General features: G+C 42.7%; 1 non-coding gene and 1 pseudogene across 1 annotated transcript; both read right to left on the bottom strand.

Moving 5' to 3' along the window:
* Positions 1-4,797: 4,797 nt before the first annotated feature.
* LOC115030984 lies at positions 4,798-4,941 on the bottom strand. Its single transcript, XR_003836577.1, has one exon. It is a non-coding gene; the product is annotated as a small nucleolar RNA SNORA48 (small nucleolar RNA).
* A 431-nt stretch (positions 4,942-5,372) lies between these two features.
* LOC110292417 lies at positions 5,373-9,807 on the bottom strand (annotated as a pseudogene).
* Positions 9,808-12,720: the final 2,913 nt, after the last annotated feature.

The raw sequence follows: 12,720 nt of genomic DNA, 5'->3' as shown, positions 1-12,720 counted from the left end.
GTTTAATTCAATTAAATTTAAACACTAAGGTTTTCTTTTTATAGATCCCCTCCATTTTGATTTTATAAAATTTATACCTGAATAAATACTAGTTGTTGCATACATATTTATGTTTTCCAGTAATTGAAATGAGTATCAGTTTTTAAGTTAAAGTTGATTGAAATTAAATTAAAAATGCATTTCCACATCTCACTGGCCATGTTTCAGGTGGTCGGTAGCCATGGAGACTTTACTAACCTGAATTACCATGGATGCTTATTGTTCTGGTTAGGGTTCTATTGATGAGACGAAACACCATGACCAAAAAGCAACTTGGGGAGGAAGGGATTTATTGTCTTACATTTCTGTATCACTGCTCAGCAGCAAGAGAACTCAGGACAGAAACTCAAACAGAGCAGGAACCTGGAGGCAGGAGCTGATGCAGAGGCCTGGAGGGTGCTCCTTACTGGCTTGCTAATCATGGCTTCCTTAGAGAATTCAGGACCACCAGCCTAAGGATGACACCACCCACAGGGGGCTGCCCCTGATTCTCAATCACTAATAAGAGAATACCCTCCAGGTTTGCCCACAGCCTGATCTTATGGAAGCATTTTCTTAACTAAGGTTCACTCCTGTCAGCTGACTTGAGATTGTATAAAATTAACATAAAACTATCAAGCACACTGTGCTAGGCCTCAGACTAGAGATAGTTCTGGCTGGCACGGCGATTGCCAGGGGCTGTCTAGGCATTCTCCACTGCAGAATGGGGGTACCGAGAGGAGTGTGTTCCCCTCTTCTTATAAAATGACTTCATAACCAAGAGTATGATTTTTGTGGTTGTCTTTTAGTTTCCAAGATGTGTGAAGTTGTGGACAGTCTAACTTCTCTGTAAATGAGCTACTATTTTATATTTTGTTTTTGTACACATGCGAGTATGCACAATCCATGTGAGAAAACATTTTCATTTTAAGTGAGGCTTTGATCATATGGTCTCATACTTCCTGAGGCTCATTTGATTTTTTTGCTACAATGTATACACTTGCTGGTTATTTTAGCTCTCTGTCCATAGCACTTTTCGCTGCGGATTTCTATTTCATCTCGTCTCTCCAAATAAGCTAGCCTTTTTTTTTTTTTCATTATTTTCTGCTATTGAGTCCAACGTTCCACAGAAAAGTTGATTTGTTAATTAGTTTAATCGCCTCTTCTCATAATGGCGGGGTAAGATTGGTGAGGAAGCTTGTTATCAATCCGTGCTACTGGTAAGCAGTAATTACGGATAATGACACTTTTGTCTTGCGGCATTCTGAAGACTGTCTTGAACTCCTCACTGAATTAGCAAATGGACTGTCAGTTGAATTTTCCCCTGGTTTCTTCTCCAACTTGTTCTCTCCTCTCCCCCCAATGAGACAAAATTGCAGCTTGTTAGGTGGAAACTCATTTGAAGTCTCAATTTTCTTGAGTATTCAGCTCCTCCACAAAGTACCAGGTGCTCAGCCGTGGCCACAGCACTCTCCTTTGGCTTCAGATTCTACTCAACTGGCATCCTACAAGTCTTTGATTTTTCCTTTGCTTGGAGAGGCATCGGTTGTCTTGACAGCAGCGCTAAGACTTTGCCCTTGTACTTTGATACACATTGTGGTACAATCTAATAATTAAAGTCATTTGTCAAGAAACAGGGCATTCACACTTTCCTCTGAAGAGATTGTAACAAACAGCAGATTTCACATGGACAGAAGCCAGGACAGCGACCATCACTTTAAAAATATGCTTGGAATGCTGGCCCAGAGTAGTTTAGAATCTAAGTTTTTATATATATATGGCTTTCAAGTAGAAAAATATTTCACTTCAGGAAAGTCTCTCTCTCTGTATGTCTCTCTCTGTCTCTCTGTCTCTGTCTCTGTCTCTGTCTCTCTGTCTCTCTCTGTCTCTCTGTCTGTCTGTGTGTGGTGTGTTGCAATGTCTGGAGACGAGTTTGGTTGTATAACAGGGAAGGGAAGGTGCTACTGACCTTTATTAACTAGAGGTGAGGATTCTGCTAATCAGTCTGCAACCAGAAGGGAACTCCTTTATAATTTGGAATTCTCTTGATTGACAGTACAGTGACTATTTGATCCCTGCTCCCAATAGTCAATATTATACAATAGTCCAGGGAGTGATTTGTTTTGTAGGAATATTGGAACTAGCTGCAAAGAAGAAGGATTTTCCTATGTCTTGCTATATGACATCTTATGAACAAACAATAAAGAAAAATAATAAAAAAATCCTTATAATTACCTTGTAAACTTTCTTTGATTTTTTTTTAACTTAGGAAGAATGCTAAACACTGACATACTCCAGTTAGGAACAATTTTTTACCAGGGAAATGACAAAATGATAAGTGCCATAATCTTATACATTTTGGCTAAAGTCTGCTTGAGTGTAAGGCTGGGGTACCTTCTGGATTTGACACTAATATCAAACCTTGACATCAATTCCAGTCTTACTGACAGCAACTTGGAGGGAGTCATGCAGACATTTTTCTTGCCAAAGTAAAGTGCATGTTTAAACAAACTCCATTTTTAGGAATTTGCTGGATGAAAGTAATTTTAACCTTGGAATTGATACACGCCATCTTGTCTGAGTATCAGTGAAATAAACACCAGTCTATCTGGGGCCCTTATCGCCTGACATGGAGGAGGGATGACATCTTAACTTCTTTAAACATCCCCAGAGTCAATAATAGAACAGTGTTGTCTTTATAAGCAGGATACTTTGAATCGGTACTTTTCATGAGAGACAGGAAATTTTCATTCTCCTGCAGGAAAATTCCTGGCTAAGGCTTTAGGGCTCAGCCTAAAACACATGAGTGCTTTCTTGTCTTGATTTGAACTTATCTTAGATGATGTCTGAAGGTTTTTTTTCTTTTTTTTTTAAATAATTGGAATTCCTAGTTCAGTGCTTTTGGAGTTGCTGCTTAAGGACTTAGTTTTGCAGCCCACATTCCCCAACTCCCTCTTCTTCTTGAATATTTCCCTGCTTGGTTCTATCCATTGCCTTCTTCATAGCTGCCTCTAGAACACCACAGAGTGTCTGCTCTGTGCCCAGGACACAGTATTGCTTTCCAGTCTCTCACTCTAGAATATTCTGTGCAAACTTAACTCAGACCCAGCCTTTCAGAAAACCCTTTCTTATTGTTCCACATTGAATCAGCTGTTTTTTCCAAAGCTTTTTATTGTCTCCTTTTGAGTTTCACATTATGCATTCTAGCTCCACTCATCTCCTCGTCCTCTCATATCCACCCTTTGCTCTTGCTATCTCCCTCTGCTAAATGAACACACACACACACACACACACACACACACACACACACACCAACAAAGCATAGAAAACCATCTCATTGTGGAAGCTGTAATATGTCACAGTCTAGCCCTCTGTCCACACATCTTCACTTGCAAATGTTCATTGCAATGAGTCATTGGTCTGGTTTGAGACCTCTGGCTTCTGTGACACCATCAATATTAGATCCTCACTGGGATTCCTCCTGGTTACCGTATTGTTGCCCTGTGTCATGGGGACCCTCAGATTTGGAACTGCAAGACTGGCCCCTTCATGCATCCCAACCATTCACAGATGATAGATTTTGGGGTGGGCTAAGTCAGAGCCTTGGATTTGGCCTGGGATCTGAGCTGGTCAGTGTGCCAGATCTCCCTCATCTGCACCACTATGGTGAGCTTTCCAGCACTGCTCCCGATAGGCCACCCAATGCCGCCATCAACAGGAGGCAGGGAGCTCTCCTGCTCTCATGCCATCAGGACCTCCTTACCTGTACCCATGCTCCAGAGCCAGGTCCACTGTGCTGCCCAGTCAAGGTGCAGGGCCCACTCTCACAAGTGCTTCAGCCTATGAGGGGCTGGGTCAGTTCTCTCATGCTCACACCCCGGGACTGACTCACCTGTGCCATCAGGGACCAGCCCCACTGTGTTGCCCTGAGGACTACAGAGAGTAAGGGTGCAGGGTCAGCTCACCCACTCTCATGATCCCCGAGGTCAGTTCTTCTGACTGCCTCCATTGGCAAGGGGGTAGAGGGCACCCCCTCCCCCAGGCCATTTCTTGGCAGAGGAGTGGCAGTTTATGACACTCTGGGCAGCTTTCTGGCCTCTGGAGTCAGCTTTCCCACTCTCACACCCTCAGGGCCAGCTTATTCACACCCCACTACCCGGGACAGCTCCACTGGGCTGCTTGTGTGAAGTGCAGGGTCTGAGTGCTGTGACTGGTGAGAGGTGGTCAGCTCTCCAAAGTGCCACAGCCAGTGAGAGGCAAGGTCAGTTCTGCAGAGCCCCTGGACATATGTGTGGTCCCCATGGCTGCCATAGCTAGGGATATCCCCATGTTCTCTAGTGGTGATAGGTGCCACAGACATCAATACTGACACCTGCTGCTGTATAGACCCAGACCCAGACGTGGCCCTCACTGGCAGCTTGGGCTGGGACCTCACAGTGGCCCCAGGTGGCAGGGCTGGCCAGACTACCCCTCTCTAACTCTCTTCATAATGCTCAAACTGCTGCACTTCTCTTTCTTTCCCATTTGTCCACCAAATTTTGCATATTGTGCTTGCTTCTGCTACAGGCTGGCCACATGGCTGTCAGAGCCCTGGGTGATATCTTTCATCCATGCTGTGTGGTGTGGCAGCAGGTGTGTGCCTACAGCCTGGCCTGTTCTGTGAGGTGGAGGGCAGGTCTGTGTGTGCCTTTTCCCACCAGCACCACATGGCATGGTAGAACACAGGTCTCTGTGTATCTTCCTCTTCCTGTGCTACACTGGCTCGATTTGATTTGATTTTTATGAGTCCTAGGCATAAAATAGCTTTGACCACCAAGCCAGGCATCAAGCTAGGGTGAACAAAGGACTGCCATCTGCTCTGCCCGTGACTGATGTAAGAACACGACCACCAACAAAGTGTTTCTTTGCCCATTGTCGGTGGGAGGAAGGCAGCTGTTTATTTCTCTCACCTTCTTTCCCTCTCCCATTTTTCACTTGAGTTATGGAATATGAGAACATAGCCATGTTTTTATAAGACCAGGTATTCCAGCAGTAAATAAATGCCTTTCTGTTATAATTTTTGTTTGTATAAAACTTCATCTCCTTTATTTTGTATTCTTTTAATTTTGGAACAAAATAAAGCAAACAAGAACTCCACAATACATAATACCTAACTCTGCTATTCTGTAGGAGGGGATTTTCCTGCCTTAAGGCACAAGCACAGGATAGATAAGATCCTCTAGACAGGAGCAGAAAGTCAGGTGGGTCAGGGCCAGTCAAGGCTCCTGGGGAAGCCACAGGGAACACAGAAGGCAAGGGCTTCCCAGGGCGGGTCTCTAATCTACTTCTTCCATGGAAGAGGCATTCTCATCACGCTAAAGTGATGAGGGGGATCTGGTCCAAATAGGCTCAGTTTTATTCAACTCTTCCTGATCAATGTGTGTGTCCCTAAACGTTTTCTTTTTCTTATCTTTGCTAACTGTCATCCTCCTTGTCTGATCCCACATCTCAATCTTAGTCTTCTCCTCATTATCCTTATTTTCTTCCTCTTTCTCACCATTCTCTTCCTCTGCCTCATTCTCACTGATCTCCTCTCGTTCCTTCTCCAAGTAGAGGGTGATAAGATAGTCTATGAACTAGGAGTGTTTCTTTACCACTTCCTTGGCCCTCCTCTCCTCTAAGTAGTTTGCCTGGTTCATCTTTGAGGTGAAGGATCACTTTGGTATCTCAGCCCATGTGTTCACCATGGTCTGCAGAAACTGTGAAGGATGCACCAGCAGGAGACCCCCAGGCATACTTCTCATCATCATTGTGCTTTGTGATCACAACCACTTTCTCTGTCACTAGATATGCTGAATAGAATCCAACACCGAACTGCCAGTCTTGGAGATGCCTGTACCAGCTTGGAGAGCCTCCATGAACACCTTCATGCCAGACTTAGCAATGATTCTCAACTTACATATGAGGTCATCCCTGATCATGGCAATGCCTGTGTTCACTCAAGTGACTGTGTGCTCCTACTCTTATCTTGTCCAAGGCATCAGAAGCATTAGAGATCAACTCCAGAAGGAAAAATTATTTGAATAGAAAGTATTGGTGATAAAGGACATGGGCTGAGAGATTTCTGCCTGGAAGGCAAAGATCTCTCCCTCTCCCCTCCATGGTGCACTTCCTTAGGCATCTTGACAGGAAAACCAGCTAGTGTTACACAGAGTAGGGCAAGCTTACATTGCAAAGGGGTGGTTCAAGAGAGCTCTCTATTGTAATTTTTATGGTTTTTGCATTTAATTCTCAAAAAGAACTTCTTTACCTTTTTGGAGTTAGTGATGATTAGATTATTTAATACTCAGTGTATTTTGTTACATCTTGCATGTATAACTATACTTTAAGTTTTCTAGACCATACATTTGCTTAAGTCTTTTTATGTTACCCTTTACAATGTTACTGTTTTGATATTTGCCTGTATTGAGCAGGCAATAGGTGATTAATAAACAGAAGGACAGTGGATAGAGGTGATCTGATCAGCACCATATGTCAGTGATCCCACAGAGCAGGGTTTTCTGCCAGGATAATGTGTCAGATGCTTTTGAATTGATCTATCCCCTTGTATTAGTAATGTCGGGGAATTTCATGCTTCAGTTCTATTTTGCATTCTCTATCTCCCTCCATACCTCTCTTCCTTCTTCCTTCCCTCTCTCCCTCCGTCCCCACTCCCTCTCTAAATCCCAAAAATGTTAGTGAGATATGTTTATACGCATGTGTCTATGGATGCCTTTGCATGGAAGCCATAGGTTGATATTGAAGTCTTTCTTTATAGTCTTCCACATTACTTATTTAGTTTGAAATAGTTTTGTCAGCATATATTAATTGTACATAATATCTTTCACTATGCTATGTTGATACATGTACCTAATATATTTTGGTCACATTTACTCTTTCATTCTTCTCTTACTCCTATTGTTTTCTTCCCAACTAGCCTCATAGGCTTTCTTTCTCGTCCTTCTACAACTAGATGAATTTCACTAGAGTTGCTTACTTGAGTGTGGGCGAGACTTACAGGAACTTGGGCACCTTACCAGTGTGGCACTGAAGAAAATCTCCCTCTCTCCATGATCCACTGTTAATTGTACAAACCCTCAGGGAGAAGTGCTGTCGTTGCAAGAGCCCTTCCAACTTCCTTGGTAAGATCATCACAGGGTGATAGGGTCTCCCACTGAACATGGAATTCACTGACTTGGAAAGACTAAATGGCGAGTGAGCTCCAGGGATCCCCTCTTTCCAGGGATCTTCCAGCAAACCCTTGGCCTCCTCAGGGCTGTCTACAGGAATGCATCCCAAGCTTGGCTTTCTACATGGTGCTGACCACCTGAACTCAGTTCCTCATGTTTGATCAGTGGGTACTTTACCTACTGAGCTATTGCCACAGCCCTTCATTGTCTTCCAAGAGCTGAACAGGACAGAAGAGATAGTTAGCAAGGCTTAGAAAGAAATGAAGAATAGGTGTGAATCTTTCAAAAGAATTGCTGAGGTATAACAGCAACCCCTCCCCCATTTCTTTGTAAGAAATAGGTAGCAATTTCAAAATGTTAGTAGACATCCCATTGTCTTTCTTCCTTTAATGTGACCATGGCTAGAGCCGCTGACACCATTCACCACCTGAGCCCACTTCTGCAGAGAGAAGGATGCTGTGCAAACCTGTGCACATTAGAATAATGCTACCTTTCCTGGATTTGGACACAGCGGCTATTTTGCTGAGCATTATACTTCCAGAGTCAGCTTTTGCTTATCTCTCCATAAACTTGGTGTCCTAGGCACATTGAAGCCCTCGTGTTGCTTCTTAGGTGAAGTTTTTTCTTATTAGGAGTTTGGTCAGGTTTTCTAATGAGTTGTATGGTTTCTTTTGTAGGTTTGTAATTCAGTCCTAAACTATAGCTTGATAACAAGAACCTTATCCATTTCCAAGTCCTCTAGAAATCACTGGTCCTTTAAATTTGGGTGCTTCCCTTGGATTACTGGAGTCCTTTGTGAAAGAAGAGTCAATGGAGCTATCAGATATTTCCAGTTCTTTTGCACCACATGTGGATTCTAAATCTCTTCTACTTCTCAGGCTTGGCCATGGAATTGTCATAGCCAAGGGCATAAAATTTGAGGTAAACTCGTGATCTTTTTCTGGCTCAAAACATACAATACATAGTGCCTTGCTTGAATTGTGCTTTACAAACTTAATTTGGGTGACATAAGTAGCCTATGTAATTTACTAGAGGAACTTCATGAGATGTTTAAAAGATGGAGTAAATTTTATGTTTGTGTTTCTTCCAAATCCATTTGCTGAAATCCTGGCTTCCAGTGTTTTAGAAGGGAGTTTGGGGAACTAATTTAGGTAAAAGAGGGGTAAGTTTTTTTTTTTCTTTCCTTTCTTAAGACAGCGTTTCACTGTGTAGTCTTCAGGCACACACTGTGTAGATGGGACTGGCATCAGACTCACAGAGATTCATCTGTTTTTATTATATACTTCTCTCCAAATATTTACTTTTAGAGTTAACTTTGAATTTTGTGACATTAACTGCCTACAAAGCCACAATATTTTGGTTGTTGGGCTAAAAGAAAGTATTGTATTGTATATCATTAAATTGTAAAACCCCTTTTCAATTAAATGGTATGAATGGAACTAGCTTGAAAAAGACTTTAGAATTGATAACTTTCACCAGAATGGAACAGGGGGGAAGATCAGATGTTAGATTTACAGTGTGTACACACATGTACGTGGGCTGGAAGAGACAGGGAAAGGTGGGAGGTTTTCCTTATGATTAAACATATGCTAAGAACAGACTGAAATACATTTGCTTCTCAGTTTACAAGAGTGGACCCCCAAAGGAAGAGGGACACTCTTGGCAATGTTTGCCTTTGTCAACCATGAGTAGCAAGGCAATGATTCTCAGTTCTCCCATAGCAATGAAAATGTGACTCAAATTCATATTGTTAAAAATACTCAAAATTCTCTCACAATAAAACCTCTCTGAATTCTTTTGGAAACGTTCCTGAAAGTGGAGTTGGCTAACATTACTCCTTAGATGTCTGCTGAGAACTGGGTTATGACAATAACCACATAGGAATACATTCTTGTTTTAATCAGATTATTTTCCTTCTGTCATTCTGCCTCCATACCTCCTCCACCACTTCCCACTCTCTCTTTGTCTTCCTACATACTTCATGGTGGCCTCTCTCTCTTCATGCTCCTGCCTCAACCCAAACCTCAACAGATTACAGCTGTGCACTACCACCTCTGGCATTGAGATATACTTCAGAGGTTAGATCAAAGGTTTAAAATGCACATTGTTCATATGCCATTTAAAGTAATGACATATTTCTTAAAGAAAAATGAAAACAGTATACGAATACAAAATAACCAAAATGTTGTTTGTATAGTATTTTATAAATATAGTGGAAAAAATAGAATGTAGGGCCCTGTGCATTCATCTCCTTGCTGGATCCAAAGGAGTGGAGTCACAACTCATCTTACTTCCTGTATGGAAGTCATTTTGAGAAAATTCTCTTCTCTGCTTACCATCATTCATTTGTTCTAATATTATAACTCTGGTGTGCATGTGTGATGCATGTGTGTGTGTGGGGGGGTACATGCACATGAGTGTACATGAGTGTCCACCCTTGAATGTCTGTGTGCAGGTTAGAGATTTCCTCTCTCATTGAACCCATTTCAGCTGGGTTGGCAAGTCCCAAGCCAGGTGGGACCCGCCTACTTCTGCCACCCTGGCTTCACAGGCACATACCTCCAATGCACAGCCTGTACATTGTGGTTGGAATTTAAACTCAGATGATAGGGCTTTTCTAGCAAGCCCTGGCCCATTGAGCATTCTCATTCGCACCCATGGTGGTGAAAATTCAATGATTATAAACATTTTCTTGCTGAGTCAGAGTACTTCAACAAACATCCTCCTCCCATGTTTGCATCCCTGAGAGTAACAGAGACTGCTTGCTCTGTAGATGAGAGTGGAGCTGATCTACTCAGATGGAAACTATCCCCATGGCTCCTTCCTTCTATTGCTTCTGCCTTAGCTGTATCCAGTGAGTTGCTGCTAGATATTTTCTAAAGGATAAGAGAGATTTGTGTTTTTAAGTGGTGCTAGCAAAGACACAGCTTTAAAAAAGTCTTGGCGGTCATTTATCCAGCTGCCTTTTTTTTTTTTTTTTTGCATAGGGTGAAGACTGGTAGCCACGGAGCATGTCTGACCCCTAGAAATATTTTACCTCAATCCCCTCCTCCACCATTTTTTGATGAGAATAGTGAGCAGCAGAGGGCCTGGCTCTTAAGGAGACACTTCTTTCCTGAGCACCACCTCTTTGTGTTTTTACTGTCTCAGTTGTGTGCCTACAATGGAGAGAATAGCCCAGGAGACCCTTTGGCTAAGCTGCTATTCCATCTGTCTTTGGCAAACCAGAAAAATCTGTGTTAGGTCTTGCCTTATGGCAAATTTAGATCTCCAGTTGTTGTGTTCCCACGCTTATTTAAGCTTCTTTGCATATATCTATGGGTACAAAAAAGCCTGAGGGCCTCTTTCTGAGTGTGAGATACTTTTATATATTGAGGCCCTCTGGCCCTGCCTCTAGCAGATACAAATAAACAAACAAAAGGCCCCTTGAGCTGCCTTCAGCAGTAGATACTGGTTCATGGCCAGGAGACAAGAAGGAATAGCATAATGGCAAGTGTGTGCTCTCTTTCCTCCAGAGATGGGTGATATTTTGTAAATCTGGCGGGTGGGGGTTGGTACACTGACTTCTTGTGTAATCTTTTAAAATTAATTGTTAAAAAGGAATTTAGTTTAGCAAAGTGACTGATTTTATTTAAAGACTAGTTTAAAATTGTAACATGGTTGGAAAAGAGTTGAGTAGTTCTGATAAATTTGGTGGAACTACTTAAAGATAAATGTTGCTTGGCTCTTAGGAACATACTTATAGAACGTGGAAAGTATACACTAATGTCTTAGATCATGTCTTGTTACACTGCATCTAGCTTTGGCTTGCCTTGATGTAGTTTTGTAACCTTTTTGCTTCATGTGTCAATATCCAGGATTGACCTGAATACTTCATGGGAAATGAAAGATTTAAGTAAAATGAAATGTTTTATGGTTCTCAGTAATTCATGGCTTATGATTCTTTCATCTACTAATCTTCCATCCAAATATAGGATGATCAGAATGCAGTGACCATGAGGAGAGATAGCCCAACACTGACTCCTGTAATCTGTGGAGTCCCTTCAAGCCCCCAAACTTGGAACTTCTGGTCAAGCAAAGCAAGATTCTTGGCTGGGTCTGGTGACATAGGCCTGTAATCTCACCTACTCTGGATGTTGAGGCAGGTTGTAAGGTGAAGGCCAGCTTGGGTGATTCTGGTACTTTGACTAAGAATGGCCCCATAGACTCATATATTTGAATGTTTAATCGTTAGGGAGTGGCACTACCTGAGAAGGATGACCTTATTGGAGTAGGTGTGGCCTTGTTGGAGGAAGTGTATCACTGGGAGTGGGCTTTGTGGTTTTGAAAGCCCAAGCCATGCCCAGGGTCATTTTTTTTTTCTGATGTCTACAGATTAAGATGTAGAACTGTCAGTTCCTTCTCTAGCACCATGCCTGCCTTCCTGCTACCATGCTCCACACCATGATGATAATAGTACAGTTTAAAACTTAAATGAGGTATTTTACATATTGCTATTTTCTTAAGTATATTGCCTAGTCAGGCATGGTGGTACATGCTTATTGTTGTGTTTTGTAAAGAGAAAGACCAGAGATATGTTTGGTGGAGGTGAGGTATGGTGTGGTATGAGGTATGGTGTGTGGGTGTGTGTGTGGGCTGTGGGCCCATGCTGAAGGCATCACTTCCTCCTCTGAGGTTCCAGCCACCACATGACTGTATAGTGCAGAATAGAGTTTATTCAGGGCATTGGGAGGGGAGTTGAGAGAGAGAGAGAGAGAGAGAGAGAGAGAGAGAGAGAGAGAGAGAGAGCCATGAGCACCTGGAAAGAGAGGGAGGAGGGGGGTGGGGAGAGAGAGGATAAGGAGTAGGAGCAAGAGCAAGAGAACAAGAGAGTGAGAAGGGGCAAGCAGCCCCTTTTATAGTGAGTCAGGCACATCTGGCTGTTGCCAGGCAACTGTGGGGCAGAGCCTAGACTAAATGCTAACACCTATAATCTAAGCCCGTAGAGGTAGAGGCAGGGAGCTAGAGATACGGTTCAGTAGTTAGGGGCACTGACTGCTCTTCCAGAGATCCTATGCTTGATTCTTTGCACCCATTGATAGTTTATTAACCATTTATGACTTCAGTTCAACAGGACCTCCACAGGCACCAGATGTACATGTGGTGCACAAATATATATAACTTCCATATACATAAAATAAAAATTTAAAAGAGAAGAGGAGGAGGAAGAGGAGGAAGAGGGAGAGGAGGAGGAGGAAAGGCAGGAGGATCAGGAGCTCAAGGTCATTCTAAACGATTGACTACTTAGTGAATTCCAAGCCACCCTGGGCTACATGAGAGCCTGTCACTCATGGAGACATCCCTTTCCCTCAAACATCAAACAAAGGAAACAGTAAGTTTTCTTTTCTTTTTCTTCCTGACCGCTCCCTCTTTCTCTTCCTCTCCTTCCTTCCTTCCTTCCTTCCTTCCTTCCTTCCTTCCTTCCTTCCTTCCTTCCTTCCTTCCTTCCTTCCTT

The sequence above is a fragment of the Mus caroli genome, chromosome 4 (genome assembly GCF_900094665.2).
Source record: "Mus caroli chromosome 4, CAROLI_EIJ_v1.1, whole genome shotgun sequence".
Classification (NCBI taxonomy): Eukaryota; Metazoa; Chordata; class Mammalia; order Rodentia; family Muridae; genus Mus; species Mus caroli.
The sequence above is the reverse complement of the archived record's forward strand: the minus strand, read 5'-3'. Positions and strand labels throughout refer to the sequence as shown.